This window comes from Lactuca sativa, chromosome 9, assembly GCF_002870075.4.
Source record: "Lactuca sativa cultivar Salinas chromosome 9, Lsat_Salinas_v11, whole genome shotgun sequence".
Taxonomy (NCBI): domain Eukaryota; kingdom Viridiplantae; phylum Streptophyta; class Magnoliopsida; order Asterales; family Asteraceae; genus Lactuca; species Lactuca sativa.
The window spans coordinates 143,018,924-143,036,045 of NC_056631.2; positions in this window are offsets into that span (position 1 = coordinate 143,018,924).

The window sequence follows — 17,122 nt, forward strand, 5'->3', positions numbered from 1 at the left end:
GCCTGTTCTCTCAATCCTCCTCTTGCATTTGTTGTCTGTGACACATTAGAGGCATCACACTTGAGGTGTTAGAGCTTTCAAAGGCCAAGAACTTCAAATTACATAAGAGGTATTCATCAAACTATGAGTTTTAAGTTGTATATCCTTTATTGTATGCTAGTTAGTATGTATGCTTTGGGAAATTGAAAATGCATGTATAATTAGAGAAAACATAGATCCAAAGCATATTGGGTTGCATTTGCACCATAAGAGTGTTATAGTGCTTAAAACCCAACACCTTTATCATATCATTTGTAATCCATACTAGCATACAGTTCTAGAGGATCATATAGTACGCACATAAAGGCATCTCTCCTCATATTCCGTCACATAATTTTGAGTAGGTCTTTAGCCCTAATCTAGCATGCAACACATATACACACACTGAAACAAATAAACATGTATGGATATTATAGGAAAATACTTACTTGAGCTCGGCCGATTATATGCATCACATCCCTTCTTTTATCAAAAAAAACTTTTGGAAAATATTTTTCTTTTTACTAATTCCTCAGTTTGAGTTCAAGCACTCTTGGGAGTGTGCCCGGATCCCCCAACCCAAGGCTCTGATACTAACTTGTAACGTCCCAAAAGTACTAAGTAAAAGTTTTTAATTTTTAAGTAAACCAAAATAATCGTTCATTCATTTCAAAACCAATCAAAGTGTGACAATGTAGAAAATAGTTGCCATAGTACAAATCAAAATCATAGAATATGGAACACTAGTGAATGTTGATCATGTCGGGCCCTTCCCCTTTGAACCAGAGGTACCTGAAACCATAAACATAAATTGTAAGCACAAAGCATAGTGGGTTCCCAAAAATACCACATACCATACATACATCCCCCCTGGCATCCATCGGGCCCCGCCCGACATTCATCGAGCCCTGCCCAACATCGGGCCATGTCAAGTACAAATCTATCAGTAACATGTAATAGGCCCCAACCAACACCTATAGTGGGCCCCACAAACACATACATACAAATACATGTAAGAGGCCTCACCTCTCAGACAATAATCATCTGCTACTGCTCTCACTATAAAATCATAGGTGCTATACCCTACCTACAAATTCATACAAGGTAACTCTTAGTCCACATTTCCAAAACTAAGAGTTGACCAAAAGTCAACTTAGGTCAAAGAGTCAACGATCAAAACAAAGTCAAAATGTCATTAGCACCCATCCACGTTGTGGCCTTCCTTGACCACGATGTGGGCACAAAATGATTAAATAGTCAACTAGTCTCTGGTCGCCATGTTGTGGCGACCTGGTGCCACATCGTGGGGACCAGTCTGAATGGCTTATTCGAGGTAAGTTGCTCTTAACTCATTTTCAAAGGATCAAAAGCCCAAATCTACTCCTTTTTAACATCTTGATGGATACAGTTTCCAACTTTATCCATTAAGACAGGATCTCAAAACCTAGGTTCTAAAGTTCATTTAAGAGGTATAACTCATCCGTTAAGTCCTTAATTACAAGAGATGTATGCCCAAACTTTCTAGAAAGGTTTTAAGGGTCCTATTGATCCTTAAAAATGTAACTTTTATGGACATGCATGTCCTTCCTCAAATACAGGTCAAAAAGTATAAAAGGGACCTAAAGCTCACGCAGGATTTCCAAATCCCAACCATTTCCTATATCTATGAGATATAATGTCCTTGGGACTCTTAAGAGTCATAAATTTTCAACTTTATCTTTTAGCTTCACCCAAAATCAAATAGAATAGTTTATTAGGCAAAATAACTCTAGATATCTAAGGACAAGATAAAAGACTAAATCAAGAGCCTTACAATTGGTCCAATAGGGTGCTTTCAGAGGTTGGGGAGTGTTGCTTGCTAGTCTCTTGCACAAAATATTCCTCTACTTCCTTCAAAATCACCAAATGCTTTAAAGAAAATACGTGTAACATCCAGAATTTCAGGTATTATATTTATTCATTGTATTTCAAGTTTTGTGGAAGAACTCGGCGAGTTGGTGGGTAGACTCGCCGAGTAGAGACGCGAATCATTATCCAGGTGGATGGCTGGACTCGGCGAGTCGCCCCGAGGACTCGGCCAGTCCATGCTGTTTAATGAAACCCTAATTCCTCGGGTTTGGGGCCTATATAAGGGGCCTTATGGCCATCATTTGCGGCTACAGACCCCAGAGAGAAACCCTAAGTGAGCTAGAGCGATTGTGAGAGGAAAGGAGCCATTTCTTGATCATTTGTTAGTGTTTTTGCAAATACAAGAGCACCAAGACAAGAGGAGGCTGAAGAGGGTGCTAATCCAGTGATTCCAGGGCTCAGATACTTCATTTTGAGGTATTCATTCGACCTTTCTTCAGTTTATGGTGTAATTCCTAGAGTTAGGGCTTTTTAGCCCTTTAGAGGATGGTTATATGGAGTAATTGGTCCCCTCTCGTGTTGGTGCTGTAGATCTGGACCCAAAGAGGTCCAGACACCCTTTTCCCTTGAGCTTTATGAGTGTTAATGGGGGTTATCAGCTTTGGATGTCATTTTAGAGGTCATATCTTCAAATAAGGCCTTTCAGCCTTTGTATGAGCACCAAGATGTTAGCTTTACGTGATTATAATGTTTTGGGAAGCTAGATCTACAGTTTAGAGGAGCGGATCTGACCTCAGGAGGTCAGTTCAGCTTGAGCATGGCATGAACTCGTCGAGTCCAATAGCCGACTCGGCGAGTAGGACAAGGGTTTTCCCAATAATCACACAGTTGGTGACTCACTGAGTTGGGGAAGTGACTCGGTGAGTCAGAGGGAATCAAGAGGTCAGAGTGCTCGATGGTACTCACCGAGTCAGGAGCCGGACTCGGCGAGTTGGTTCGGGACATTTCACAGATTGTGATCGCTGATGATTTGCAGAGTTGAGGTTAACTCAGTGAGTCGAATGAGGACGAGGAGAGTGAAGAACACCTGTGGACTTCGTTGACTTTTAGGGTTAGTCAATGTTTGGACCTTAGAGTCAACGGAAGGGTAGGATAGTCTTTTACCCTTCCTAGAGGATGTATAGAGAGAGAGAGAGATTAGCCTAGCCCTGAGGGTTGTATTAATTAGAGTATTTATTTCATGTGATTAGGCAGGGGCTAGACCAGAATTTACCGAGTCAGAGATTTACTGAGATATCCGAGGTGAGTCTTCTCACTATACTTTACCTTGAGTAGGTAATCAGAATTATGTGATACAATGTTGTATGTTATATATGTGTTATGTGTTGCACTGCATTATTCTATGTGATTTATGTTATGCATGTTACACAGTTAGAACCGGAAGGTTCAGAGAGATAGAACCTGAGGGTTCACAGAGTTTGGGTGCACGGACCCATAGAGTTATAGCCTCGAGTAGCTAATATGTGTTATATATATGGTATTTTGGGGAACTCACTAAGCTTCGTGCTTACAGTGTTATGTGTTATATGTTTCAGGTACTAGTGAGGATCGCGGGAAGGCGCCGGCCTGATCAGTACACACACGGGATTTTTATGCTATGAGATCTTGGGATTGATATATGTTATGAATTGAGTTTTAGACAATGATGTTTTTATGAGTAATAAATGAATTATGTTTTTACAAAATGTGAAAAATTGTTTTGAAATTTACAGCGTTACAAGTTTGTATCAGAGCCTTGGTTTGAGGGATTCGAGTACACCTTCGGGCGTATTTGAACTCAAACTGAGGATTTGAGAAATATTTTCAAAAGAGAACCAAGTTTTCTAAAAAGAGTAAAAGATTTTTGGATAACGCAGAGCAGAGTCGTGTGTACGATCAGTCAGCGCCCGAACGGTGATTTCCCAAAATACCCTTATGTTATATGCTTATTAGATTGATATGATGTATTCTCGTGCTAGAGTGGGCTAGGTATTCCTATTAGGACTAGAGTGGCCTGATTTGTGATGCCTTAGCCTAGGGGGAGGTGAGCTGCTATGAGATGCTTGAGAGTGAGTAGGTAGCAGTGAGGAGCTTATTAGAGATCTGTTAGTGAGTAGATTATGCATAATGGAGTGCTTGGGACTTGGGATCCTAGGAGGAGGACTTGGGGTGTATATTGACGCGGTGTGGACGGTAGTATTGGGCCCGTACTACTGAAAACACCGGAACGGTGTACAGTTCAAGTAACAATCTTCGGGATGCCAGGGATCAAGGGCGGATGAGTTATTGAGTGCGAGTATGCTCGAGTGAGTTTCTAATATATCGTATGTTGTATTTCAGAGGTAGATCATGGTGAGGACACGTCATGCGCCAGAGTGCAGCGAGACCAGTGATGAGGGGATCCGCCGGATCATCCATGAGGAGGTGGCTACAGCCATCAGGGCAGAGATACCAGAGATGTTCAGGTCTATCAAGACCATGTTGATTGAGACTTTTGACGAGCGTTATGCCGCTCTTTCTGTGGCTGCTGTTGCAGCGGCCACCGTAGTCGTCACTGCCGCTAGGCCGCAAGGGGGTGACTCGTTGTTGTTCAGGGAATTCAGCAACATGAAGCCACCAGAGTTTGATGGGACGCAGGATCCGATTGGAGCAATGAGATGGGTATCTGACATTGAGGGGTGTTTCTATACATGATCGTGCCCGGAGCACTTGAGGGTTCGGTTTGCGCTGAACCAGCTTCGCCTGGGGGCGAAGGACTAGTGGAAGTTCACGACAACACACTATTCTCTAGCAGAGATTGTTTCGGTGACCTGGGAGAAGTTCACCACCATGTTTCATGATGAGTACGTTCCCCCGGTGGAACGGGATCGTTTGGCACAAGAGTTTTTGACCCTCAAGCAGGGTACGGAGTCTGTTAAAGTTATTACCAGGATGTTTCATTAGAGGGCGATGTGTCTACTGAGCAGGCACGTATGAGCCGTTATTTGAGTATTTTGAGGAGAGATATTCGGGAGTTCGTGGCGAACTCCTCGTACCAGATATTTGCCAAGCTTCAGGAAAATTCCCGGAAGAGGGAGATCGAGCTAGAGACTCAGGCTAGGGAGGAGGCGGAGTCTCAGGGGAGGGATCGGCGACCGGCACAGTCCCAGCCGACAGCCAAGCGGGCCAAGCCCACTAATCCCAGAGCAGGGAGCCAGAAGGGCCGCACTTGTGGAAAGTGCGGCAAGGGTCATGTTGGAGTTTGTAGAGCTGGATCTTGCTACAAATGTGGCAAGGAGGGGCATATGGCCAAGGACTGCCCCAAGGGGTTTGCAGTGTGTTTCCACTGCAACCAGACCGGACACCGGAAGGACGAGTGTCCGCTGCTGCGAGGGTCAGCATAGGGAGCTTCTTAGGGGTCTGCCCGTGCTGCTATTAGAGCTTCTGATAGTCGGCCAGTGAAGACCGAGACGCCGAAGGCTCGGGGAAGAGCCTTCCAGTTGACTGCGGAAGAGGTCCGCGCAGCGCCCGATGTCGTGGCTGGTATGTATTCTTTCATGTATTTATTTTAATGTTTGTTATTTTGTGCTTATATTATGATATGCGTAGGTACTTTTCTTGTGAGTTCTGTACCTGCTTTGGTGTTTTTTGACTCGGTTGCGAGTCGATCTTTTATATCGTTGGCTTTTAGTCAGCACATCAGTATTAGTCGAGAGCCGTTGAGTCGACCTCTGAGAGTCTCCATCGCCGACAAGAGAGCAGTGTATGCCACAGAGGTGATTCGAGGATGTGTACTCGAAATCTTCGGTGTAGAGTTTCCTATTGATTTGGTCCCGATTGCAATGGGGGATGTCTGTGTCATCGTAGGCATGGATTGGTTGAGCAGATTTGGAGCCGTTATCGATTGCGAGCGGCAGCTGGTGACTATTCGAGACCCAAGTGGGGGAGTTCTTACGGTGTACGGAAAGGGTACCCATCCCGATTCAGCGTTTTGTTCGGCTGCTAGAGCGAGACAAAGTCTACAACAGGGCTGTAGTGGTTTTGTAGCGTATATGATGGATATGAGAGTTGGTGCAGAGAGACCGAGTACGGATGAGGAGGTTCCGATAATGCGTGAATTCCCGGACGTCTTTCCCGAGGAGTTACCGGGTGTGCCTCCCGAGAGGCAGGTTGAGTTTCGCATTGATTTGATTCCAGGGGCAGCACCTATTGCCAAGGCGCCCTATCGCCTTGCACTTCCAGAGATGCAGGAGTTATCCTCGCAGCTTCAGGAGCTGCTGGGGAAGGGGTTTATACGGCGGAGCAGCTCGCCGTGGGGAGCACCGATCCTTTTTGTGAACAAAAAGGATGGTTTGCACCGAATGTGCATAGATTATCGAGAGCTGAACAAGTTAACGGTCAAGAACCGTTATCCTTTGTCGAGGATCGACGATTTGTTCGATCAGCTGCAGGGAGCATCTTGGTTTTCCAAGATTGATCTAAGATCTGGATATCATCAGATGAGGGCGCACGAGGAGGATATCAGAAAATCGCGTTTAGGACTCGTTATGAGCATTACGAGTTCGTGGTGATGCCATTCGGGCTCACCAATGCGCCTGCAGCGTTCATGGATCTCATGAACAGGGTATGTAGACCGATGCTGGATCGATCAGTGATTGTGTTCATTGATGACATTTTGGTATATTCGAGATCCAGGGAGCAACATGAGGACCATTTGCAAGAAATCCTTAGTGTGCTGAGATCGGAGAGGCTTAATGCCAAATTCTCCAAGTGCGATTTTTGGTTACGAGAGGTGCAGTTCCTTGGTCACCTCGTTAACCAAAAGGGGATTTTGGTTGATCCGGCCAAGATCGAGGCGGTGTTGAGTTGGGAGGTGCCGAAATCTCCTTCCGAGATCAGGAGTTTTCTAGGGTTGGCCGGCTATTATCAGAGGTTCATCAGGGATTTCTCCAAGATTATTGTTCCTCTCACCAGGTTGACCCGGAAGGGTGTGGTGTTCAACTGGGGCCCAGAGCAGCAGGCCTCATTTGAGACTCTTCGCCAGAGATTGTGCGAAGCCCCGGTGTTGGCTCTTCAAGAGGGAATGGAGGACTTCATGGTGTATTGTGACGCATCGATATCTAGGTTGGGCGCGGTGTTGATGCAGAGGAGACATATGATCGCGTACGCATCGAGGCAGCTGAAGCCCCATGAGGCAAGGTATCCCACCCACGATCTAGAGTTCAGGGCTGTGGTTTTCGCCCTCAAGATTTGGCGCCATTATCTGTATGGGGTTCGGTGTACGATATACACGGACCACAAGAGTTTGAAGTATTTGATGGATCATCCAAACCTAAACATGCGTAAGAGGAGATGGTTGGATGTAGTAAAGGATTATGACTGCGAGATCCTGTACCACCCGGGCAAGGCTAATATGGTAGCCGACGCCCTGAGTCGTAGGGCAGAGAGCGCCCCGATTCGGGATATTTGTATGAGATTGACGGTGATGACTCCGGTGTTGGACACCATCAGAGGGGCTCAGGCTGAGGCAGTAAGACCGGAGAACCGTAAGAGAGAGCGAGTTATCGGATAGGTGTCAGAGTTCGTGACCGATAGCAAAGGGCTTATGACCTTCCAGGGTCGGATTTGGGTACCGTTTGTTGGAGGAACGCGTACCATCTTGATGGAGGAGGCGCATAGATCGAGATTCTCGATCCATCCCAGGGCCACTAAGATTTTTCTGGATCATAAAAGGGAGTATTGCTGGCCCTGTATGAAGAGAGATGTAGCGTGGTTTTTTGAGAGGTGCCTAACTTGTCGTAGGGTTAAGGCCGAACATCAGAGATCGCATGGTAAGTTGCAGCCACTGGAAATCCCAGAGTGGAAATGGGAGCAGATATCCATGGATTTTATCACCAAATTGCCAAGAACGGCGAGGGGTATCGATGCAATTTGGGTGATAGTAGACCGTTTGACAAAGAGCGCTCACTTTCTCGCCATTAGCGAGAGTTCTTATGCGGAGAAGTTAGCAGAGATATATGTGAGAGAGGTGGTATCGCGGCATGGGGTACCGATCTCGATTGTGTCAGATCGAGATGTGCGTTTCACTTCCAGATTTTGAAAGAAATTCCATGAGGAGTTGGGTACAAGGATGCATTTTAATACCACATACCACCCACAGACTGACGGTCAGAGCGAGCGGACGATTCAGACGCTCGAGGACATGCTCCGAGCATGTGTGTTGGATTTTGGCAGAAGTTGGGACACGTATTTTCCCATAGCGGAGTTCTCCTACAACAACAGCCATCATTCGAGCATTGGTATGCCACCCTTTGAGCTGTTGTATGGGAGGAGGTGTCGAACTCCCATTTGTTGGGGAGAGGTAGGGAAACGAGTGATGGGTAGCACAGAGATTGTGCTTCAGACGACAGAGCAGATACAACGGGTCAGGCAGAGATTGTTGACCGCTCAGAGTCGCCAGAAGAGTTATGCGGATAGGCGACGATCCAGCTTGAGTTCCAGGTCGGTGATTATGTTCTCCTGAAGGTATCTCCTTGGAAAGGAGTGATTCGATTCAGGAAGAAAGGCAACCTAGGACCCCGGTATATTGGGCCGTTCAGAGTGATCGCGAGGGTGGGCAGGGTAGCGTATCGCTTGGAGCTACCTGCATAGTTGGAGCGGATTCATAATACCTTCCACGTGTCTCAGTTGAGGAAGTGTATAGCCGACGAGTCGGCGGAAGTGCCGTTAGAGGATATTCAGGTGGATGCGAGCCTGAACTACGCGGAGAGACCAGTTACGATTGTGGATTGGAATATCAAGGTTCTGAGAAACAAGGAGGTGCCTCTGGTGCAGGTTCAGTGGCAACATCGGAGAGGATCCGAGTTGACTTGGGAGCTGGAGCGGGAGATGCATGAGCAACATCCGGAGCTATTTCAGGGATGAGACTTCGAGGGCGATGTCTGATTCAAGTGGAGGAGAATTGTAACATCGGGAATTTCAGGTATTATATTTATTCATTGTATTTCAAGTTTTGTGGAAGAACACGACGAGTTGGTGCGTAGACCCGCCGAGTAGAGACGCGAATCATTATCCGGGTGGATGGCTGGACTCGGCGAGTCGCCCCGAGGACTCGGCGAGTCCACACTGTTTAATGAAACCCTAATTCCTCAGGTTTGGGGCCTATTTAAGGGGCCTTATGGCCATCATTTGCGGCTAACAGACCCCAGAGAGAAACCCTAAGTGAGCTAGAGCGATTGTGAGAGGAAAGAGCCATTTCTTGATCATTTGTTAGTGTTTTTGCAAATACAAGAGGACCAAGACAAGAGGAGCCTAAAGAGGGTGCTAATCCAGTGATTCCAGGGCTCAGAGACTTCATTTTGAGGTATTCATTCGACCTTTCTTCAGTTTATGGTGTAATTCCTAGAGTTAGGGCTTTTTAGCCCTTTAGAGGATGGTTATATGGAGTAATTGGTTCCCTCTCGTGTTGGTGCTGTAGATCTGGACCCAAAGAGGTCCAGAGACCCTTTTCCCTTGAGCTTTATGAGTGTTAATGGGGGTTATGAGCTTTGGATGTCATTTTGGAGGTCATATCTTCAAATAAGGCCTTTGAGCCTTTACATTAGCACCAAGATGTTAGATTTACGTGATTATAATGTTTTGGGAAGCTAGATCTACAGTTTAGAGGAGCGGATCTGACCTCAGGAGGTCAGTTCAGCTTGAGCATGGCATGAACTCGCCGAGTCCAATAGCCGACTCGGCGAGTAGGACGAGGGTTTTCCCAATAATCACACAGTTGGTGACTCACTGAGTTGGGGAAGTGACTCAGTGAGTCAGAAGGAATCTAGAGGTCAGAGTGCACGATGGTACTCGCCGAGTCAGGAGCCGGACTCGGCAAGTTGGGTCGGGACATTTCACAGATTATGATCGCTGATGATTTGCAGAGTTGAGGTTGACTCAGTGAGTCGAATGAGGACTAGGAGAGTGAAGAACACGTGTGGACTCGCCGAGTCACAATTGTGCACTCAGCGAGTTTGATCAAGGTTGACCGTTGACTTCGTTGACTTTTAGGGTTAGTCAATGTTTGGACCTTAGAGTCATCGGAAGGGTAGGATAGTCTTTTACCCTTCCTAGAGGATGTATATATATATATATATATATAGAGAGAGAGAGAGAGAGAGATTAGCCTAGCCCTGAGGGATGTATTAATTAGAGTATTTATTTCATGTGATTAGGCAAGGGCTAGACCAGAATTTACCGAGTCAGAGATTTACTGAGATATCCGAGGTGAGTCTTCTCACTATACTTTACCTTGAGTAGGTAATCAGAGTTATGTGATACAGTGGTGTATGTTATATATGTGTTATGTATTGCACTGCATTATTCTATGTGATTTATGTTGTGCATATTACACAGTTAGAACCAGAAGGTTCACAGAGATAGAACCTGAGGGTTCACAGAGTTTGGGTGCACGGACCCACAGAGTTATAGCCTTGAGTGGCTAATATGTGTTATATATGGTATTTTGGGGAACTCACTAAGCTTCGTGCTTACAGTGTTATGTGTTATGTGTTTCAGGTACTTGTGAGGATCGCGGGAAGGCGCCGGCCTGATCAGTACACACACGGGATTTTTATGCTATGAGATCTTGGGATTGATATATGTTATGAATTGAGTTTTAGACAATGATGTTTTTATGAGTAATAAATGAATTACGTTTTTACAAAATGTGAAAAATTGTTTTGAAATTTACAGCGTTACAAGTTGGTATCAGAGCCTTGGTTTGAGGGATTCGAGTACACCTTCGGGCGTATTTGAACTAAACTTGAGGATTTGAGAAATATTTTCAAAAGAGAACCAAGTTTTCTAAAAAGAGTAAAAGATTTTTGGATAAAGCAGAGCAGAGTCGTGTGTACGATCAGTCAGCGCCCGAACGGTGATTTCCCAAAATACCCTTATGTTATATGCTTATTAGATTGATATGATATATTTGTTGGATTAATGTCTAAGTCCATAACTATATTTGGTAAGACTTGACCCGACCCGGCATGGTCCATTTGGGTTGCATACCATCATGCACTTGAATGAGAGAAATAAGACACTTATGGTTATTAATATATTACAAGTTCTAGTATATTAATAATAAGAATAATAAGATTATTTAATTAGTATTGATCAAGAATTAATCTAGGATTAATTAAGTGATCAAAAGAAGACTAATTAAATATATGGGTTGATTGTGTAAATCATCCATACTTGTATAGTGGGCTAATGCTCCATGGATAATCAAGTTGGGCTAAAACCCATAGGATGGTCCATGGATGCTCCATGGTGTATTTGTACCCATGGATCCAAGGAAATGGAAAGCCATGACAATTAAGAGTTTACCCTAATTGTGTAACTATATAAGCATCTTATTATTGAGGAAAAATCGGCCACTAGTAGTATTCAAGAAAGGGCTAGCCGATTTTGGTGAGTGTAGAATTCTCTCAAGTCATTCTAAGTGTTTTGATGATTGTGATTCCATTTGAGGTGTCACACTTGGGGCACTAAGCACTCAAGCTTCATGAAGACTTTCTACATCAAGAGGTATGTATTCTATCTTGTTACATTATTGTTTTGTATGCTAGATTAGGATAATACCTTGGAAGTTCTTATTTGCATGTATAATAGAGAAAACATAGATCCAAGGTATTTAAGGTTGCATGTACACTTAGGAGTGTTAGAATGCACAAAACCCTACAGTGGTATCAGAGCCACGGGTTGTTTTCTGTTATATTGATGCAAATATTTTATTTTCAAAGTTGAAAAAAAAAAAACATGAAGTTTGTCAAATTTTAAGATAATTACTTGTTCTTGTGAAAAACTAATTATTTGTAAAATTTGAATAATTTGCTTTATGAGTTGAATTAGGTCAAATTTAATAAAAGATAAAATAATATGATTATTTTATTAGTTTTAAAAGTTTGATCTAAAGAGTTTTATTTTTTGAAACCTCCATAAGTTATGGATATGAAAAGGTTTTTAAAAAAATTGATTCAAAGTTTTATGGAGTTACAAAAAATTTGGTGTTAATGTTTTAAAGGATTCCATAACTTAAGAATAAGTTATGGATCACCAAAAGTTTTTTTGTGTTACCTTATTTTATGAGTGAATTTAGATTAATGAATAAAATTATGTGATAGTTGGTTTTAATCCAAATTAATCTAAGAATTGATTCTAAAATGTGTTTTTGTAACTTGTCCTCAAGTTATATGAAAAGTCACATTTAAGAATCATAAAACTCATAAAAAATTGGCAAAGGTTACAAAAAATGAAGAGTCTAGTTCTAATTAAATGGTTTTATGACTCCATAACTTGTCCTCAAGTTATGGAGGACCAAGAGTCTCTTCATTTAATAAAATAAAATAAAAATAAAAAAAAAGGTGTAACCTTAATTAATTCCATAAGTTATAAAATAAAGAAAAGTTAATTCTTTTATTAGTTTAAAGTCTTCCATAACTTGTCCTCAAGTTATGGAACTTGAAGAGTTTTTGGATTAAAACTACTTTAAACACATAAGTTATGGAATTAATTAGTTTTGAATAGTTTCAAAACTTGCCCTCAAGTTTTGGAATTTGTAAAGTTTTCTCTAATGAATACTTTAATTCCAAGTTAGCCCTTAGAATTTTAAAAGTTAAAATTCAACCCTTATACTTTATAATATTATAAGTTAATAATATATATATATGTATAAGAGTAAAGTCAGTCTTACCGCTAGTACGCCTCATTCACGAAGCCGGTCTATAAGGTGGGTATAAGGTTGTTGCCTATAAAATGGCAACTTAATGGGTGTCCACTCTCACCCACCGCTTGCTTGACTGGTGGAGGGTCGTTAGCCGAACGGGTTTGATAGGACTTGAATTCTCCCTTCATTAAAAGTATTAATGAAAAAATACTAAGTAACTAAACTCTTAATAATACCCAATCTTAGTTACTTAGGAAAAATGTGAATAAGGTGCTAATCCATGAAATTACACTTTACACTTTGTCTAAGTCGTTAGTGGAGCGTGTGTGGTTAACCGGCACACTAACTTGGACTTAACAAGGTAGGTAAAGGGTGACTTAATATTTATCATAGTATCGATGGAGCGTGTGTGGTTAACCGGCACATCGATTGAGGGGTAATTTATTAAGGGTACCAAGTGATTTGCATGGTTACTTCACACCTTGTTTTGTGATCCTCGGCATCCCAGTCACAAAACCTGAAGGGCACACTCGAGATTGAAACATGCCTTTGAAAAGTTCAATGAATCTCAAAGATCTAGGAGTTTCAAAACCAATTAAAACCTAATAATACATTTCGTTTATCTTGGTGGAAATTGGTGAATCGTCATTCACCTACCTTCAAATATTTTATAGCTTGGATTACGGCATACCTCTTCTAAGTTATAAAATAGTTTGTTGGGTCCTAGCCTTAATATTTCATATTGGGTGTCATATTAAGGACTTTAAATCAATTATCTTGAATATCTCCCAAAAGATGTCTGTAATAGACACCTATGATCTTCCTAAATCTCTTGAAACAAGGTTTCCTAATGAAGATGATGTCCCATGGATATCATACTTCTTCACCTCTTCAAATTATTCTCCCTAACCCACAAGTTCTTGAAAAGTTTAAGGTCACTCAGGCCCTATTGGCAAGGCAAGGTCTAGGTGTGGTCACATCTTGGAGATGTAGTCACATATTGACAAGCCGGGAGAGTTGGGTGTCAAAGTCTTGAGAAAGTTGGTGGTTCAACTACTTTCTAAGTCACATAGTGAGTTCTTTTGGAACACCTATGAAAAAGACTATGACAAGACCCTTAATGATCTTGTCTATTTGTTAAGATCAACTTCCTAAAACTTTATGGACATTGACAATGATGACATTGGATATCCAGTAAAGCATTCTCTTCCCAATGGAAAGGGATCGGCTATAGTCAACTCGGTTGACCAAATGGTAAAGAGAAAAGCTAAGTCTGTGATAGTCCTGTGTACCATTATCAAAGGGTCCATATGTTTGTATTGCCAAAGAAAGGGCATTGGTTGCGAAGCTGCCAAATTTACCTAAGGATGTTAAAGTCAATAAGTTTGACTCTACTTCAGGTAAATTCCACTATCTAACTCTGTTAAGTTTCTATTCTGAGATTCTTGATATATGATGTGACTGGGTCACATGGCGATGTTTTAAGAATCAAAGGAAAAAAAAGTGAAGAAACTTAAAGAAAGAATATGCTGAATCTGATCGCGTAGATGGATTTCTATCGCATAGTTTGAAAAATCGGATTCTTGAGCTACTTATTAGGAGTTATGAGATATTGCCTAGGAATAGATAACAACAAGTTCTCATATGGATTGTAAGGATAAGTTTTTTCCGCAAAGTTTTAAAATAAAAGAGAATTTTTTGATTTTATTTATTTTAAAATATCCTTACAATGGCATTTGAGGAAAAATTGTTGCTTATATAATTCCGTTAAGAGCAAGAGTGGAAATATGAAATTGATTCTTTCATTTGTGGTAATGTCTAAATTTACCAAATAAGGAAAGATTCTCATCATCCAAGGTTCAATTGGACCGGAACTTGGAATCATGCAAGTTGTATAGCATGATGAATGAGAACTTTCAAGTTTTGGAAAATTAAGACTAATTACTTGTTCACATGGATGTGTGAATCAAGTAAAGGACTAAGGGATCGAGTACACATTCTTGTGCACTGGTCAAGTCCACCACAAAAAGTTTGATAAGACTATTCGTCATGATTTACTTAAGTTCAGTAAATATGATTACACTTACAAGCTTAAGTGTAACTCTGAGACATTGGAAAAGGTTCCAATGTAAGGCAGAGCGAATAAGAAGAATCAATTTAGGCAGTAAGATAAAAGTTTCTCAAATCTGAAAAGATGGGAGAGTACTTTAGTATCAGTTTTTGTGATCATCTTAATGATTAAGAAACCATAGCACAATTAGTTCTCTAAGGAAATCTTAGTGCATTCTTATGACTAAGAAGAGGGATCTTGAATTGTTGAAGTGGTTAAATCAAGAAGATGAGTCATACTTCGTTCCAATACAAGTCTTAGAGTCATACTCCAAGATTGTAATTTGAGTGACATGTCTCAAAAGAAGGTTAAAACACTTGTCAAATGTAAGAGTAAAAGTTTTTCTACTCTTGTACATTTGAAATTGGTAAGTTGTGATGTTTTGGATAAAACAAAGACCAACTTAGGCCAATTGTGTGAAGTGTTTGTCTTGATTAGAATCCTCACTATCTCTTGGATATTTGACAAGGGAGTCTTATATGTCAAGAGGACAGTGGGAGTCTTAAAGGTCTTGAAAGTCTCAAGAAATAATCAAGAATAAAACCTGAAGTTCTTCGCTAGCACACGACTTGAGGTTTATAACCTATCGTGTTGACATATCTGTGCCCATTCCAATTAAAGTTGGCTTTGCATATGAGTTCTTAGAGTTCTCAATTTGTTGCACAACAACTTGGAAGCAATGGCAGGCCCTTGAGCTGCCAGGTGGCAAGAAGTTAAGATTGAGTTCAATCCATATGAGTTTGGATTTGTCATTATCCTTGTCTTGTGACTATGGTTTTGACAATTCACATGGATAAGAACACATACGCCATTAAATCTAAGTGTCATAAGGTTTCTCTCTGATTCATGAAAATGATGGTGAGGAAACACTTTCACTAAGTAGATTTTAGCTGGATAGCAATTGTGATATTTGCATTCTCAAAGTCGTTAGTGGAGCGCGTGTGGTTAACCGGCACACTAATTTGGACTTGTGAAAAGTGGCAAAAAGGTCTAAACATTATGATTACGGCATCCCTCTTCATAATTGTTTAGATACACAAGTGTGCTATCTAAGGGAAGGTGTATGATTTTGATAAAGACTTATCAAAACAATCTAGTATCAGAAATCTGAACTTTGGTAAGAAAGTCAGCTGATTTCTGAGTACATGTCAAAGCTAGTGGGAGCATAAGTGTTATGCTAATAATCAATATGTTAGTGGGAGCATGATAATTATGATAAGTATTGCAAGTTAGCAATGTTAATTATAGAAATCAAAAAATTTCAATTGGGAAAAAGTTGTTTTGCTATAATTAAGGGAGAGGAAATTATACTTCATATCAAATCTATAAGGTTTAGATCTGAGGTTTTAATCATTTAGTCAAGGATATATATGAATTTCATGTTGGAATGGCTCAACATAAGGAAATTCTGTATATGGGTCCATTATTTGCGTTCTAAAATTCGATTATGATTACGGCATCCCTTTTCATAATCTGAATTATGAGAACTTGGCAAATTGAAATGGAAATATTATAGCAAAAGACTGGTTTAGTCTTTATGTAAGACATCATGAATCGTGTCCCATATGCTTTGGATATAGGATCGATTACATGTGCTATAATCATCCGTTCTAAAATTTTCCAAATGCCTGGGGCATTAAGAAGGGAAAAGGTTTAGAACTGGATATGACTAAAAGGATTAAACAATTGTCGAGGACAATCTAAGGTTTACCAAAGATTGGTTGCTCAAGGACAGTTGGAAGTATAGTGATAATTCTGGAAGGACCATATTGACATAATCTTTAAGGAGGCAACTCTTGTTCAGAAGTGATAGTCAAAATGGAATCTGGAAATGTTTCAAAGTTAGAATTTTCACTCTGTGTAAGATTAAGGAAACTTAATGCAAGAAGGATGGTTCCAAGGAGTTGATCTCCTTTGGAATGATCTGTAATGTTTGTTGTCAAGTCTTTATGACTTTGTGCATAATCATTACAAGAGGATCAATGCATATAAGTTTAGAATCTGACAGATTCCAGTAAATGGCATGAATTTGGAATTCTTGCATTTGCAGTAAGGATTTGGGAGTGTGAAAAGAGAATCATTGAAGTTATGTTCAATGGATCTAGTTCACAAAGTAAAGATCATAGACAAACATAGTATGCATACTTAGTGTGTGACATGACTAGTGTTTAGAAAACATAGTGTACATGCTTGGAGCATGGGACAACTATTGTTTTAAATTCAAGATTAAAGTTGATAGCTGAAACAGTATACAATGAATAATGTGTAATCATATGGTGATAAATAAAAGGTGTTTATTTATGTTCAAAGAGTTGATACCATATTGGATTCAATTATTATTGTGTTTCACTTTGCATGTTTTGACTTCCCGAATAAACTGGGTTATTCTTTCGGAATGACTAAGTTATTCAAACTATCCACAG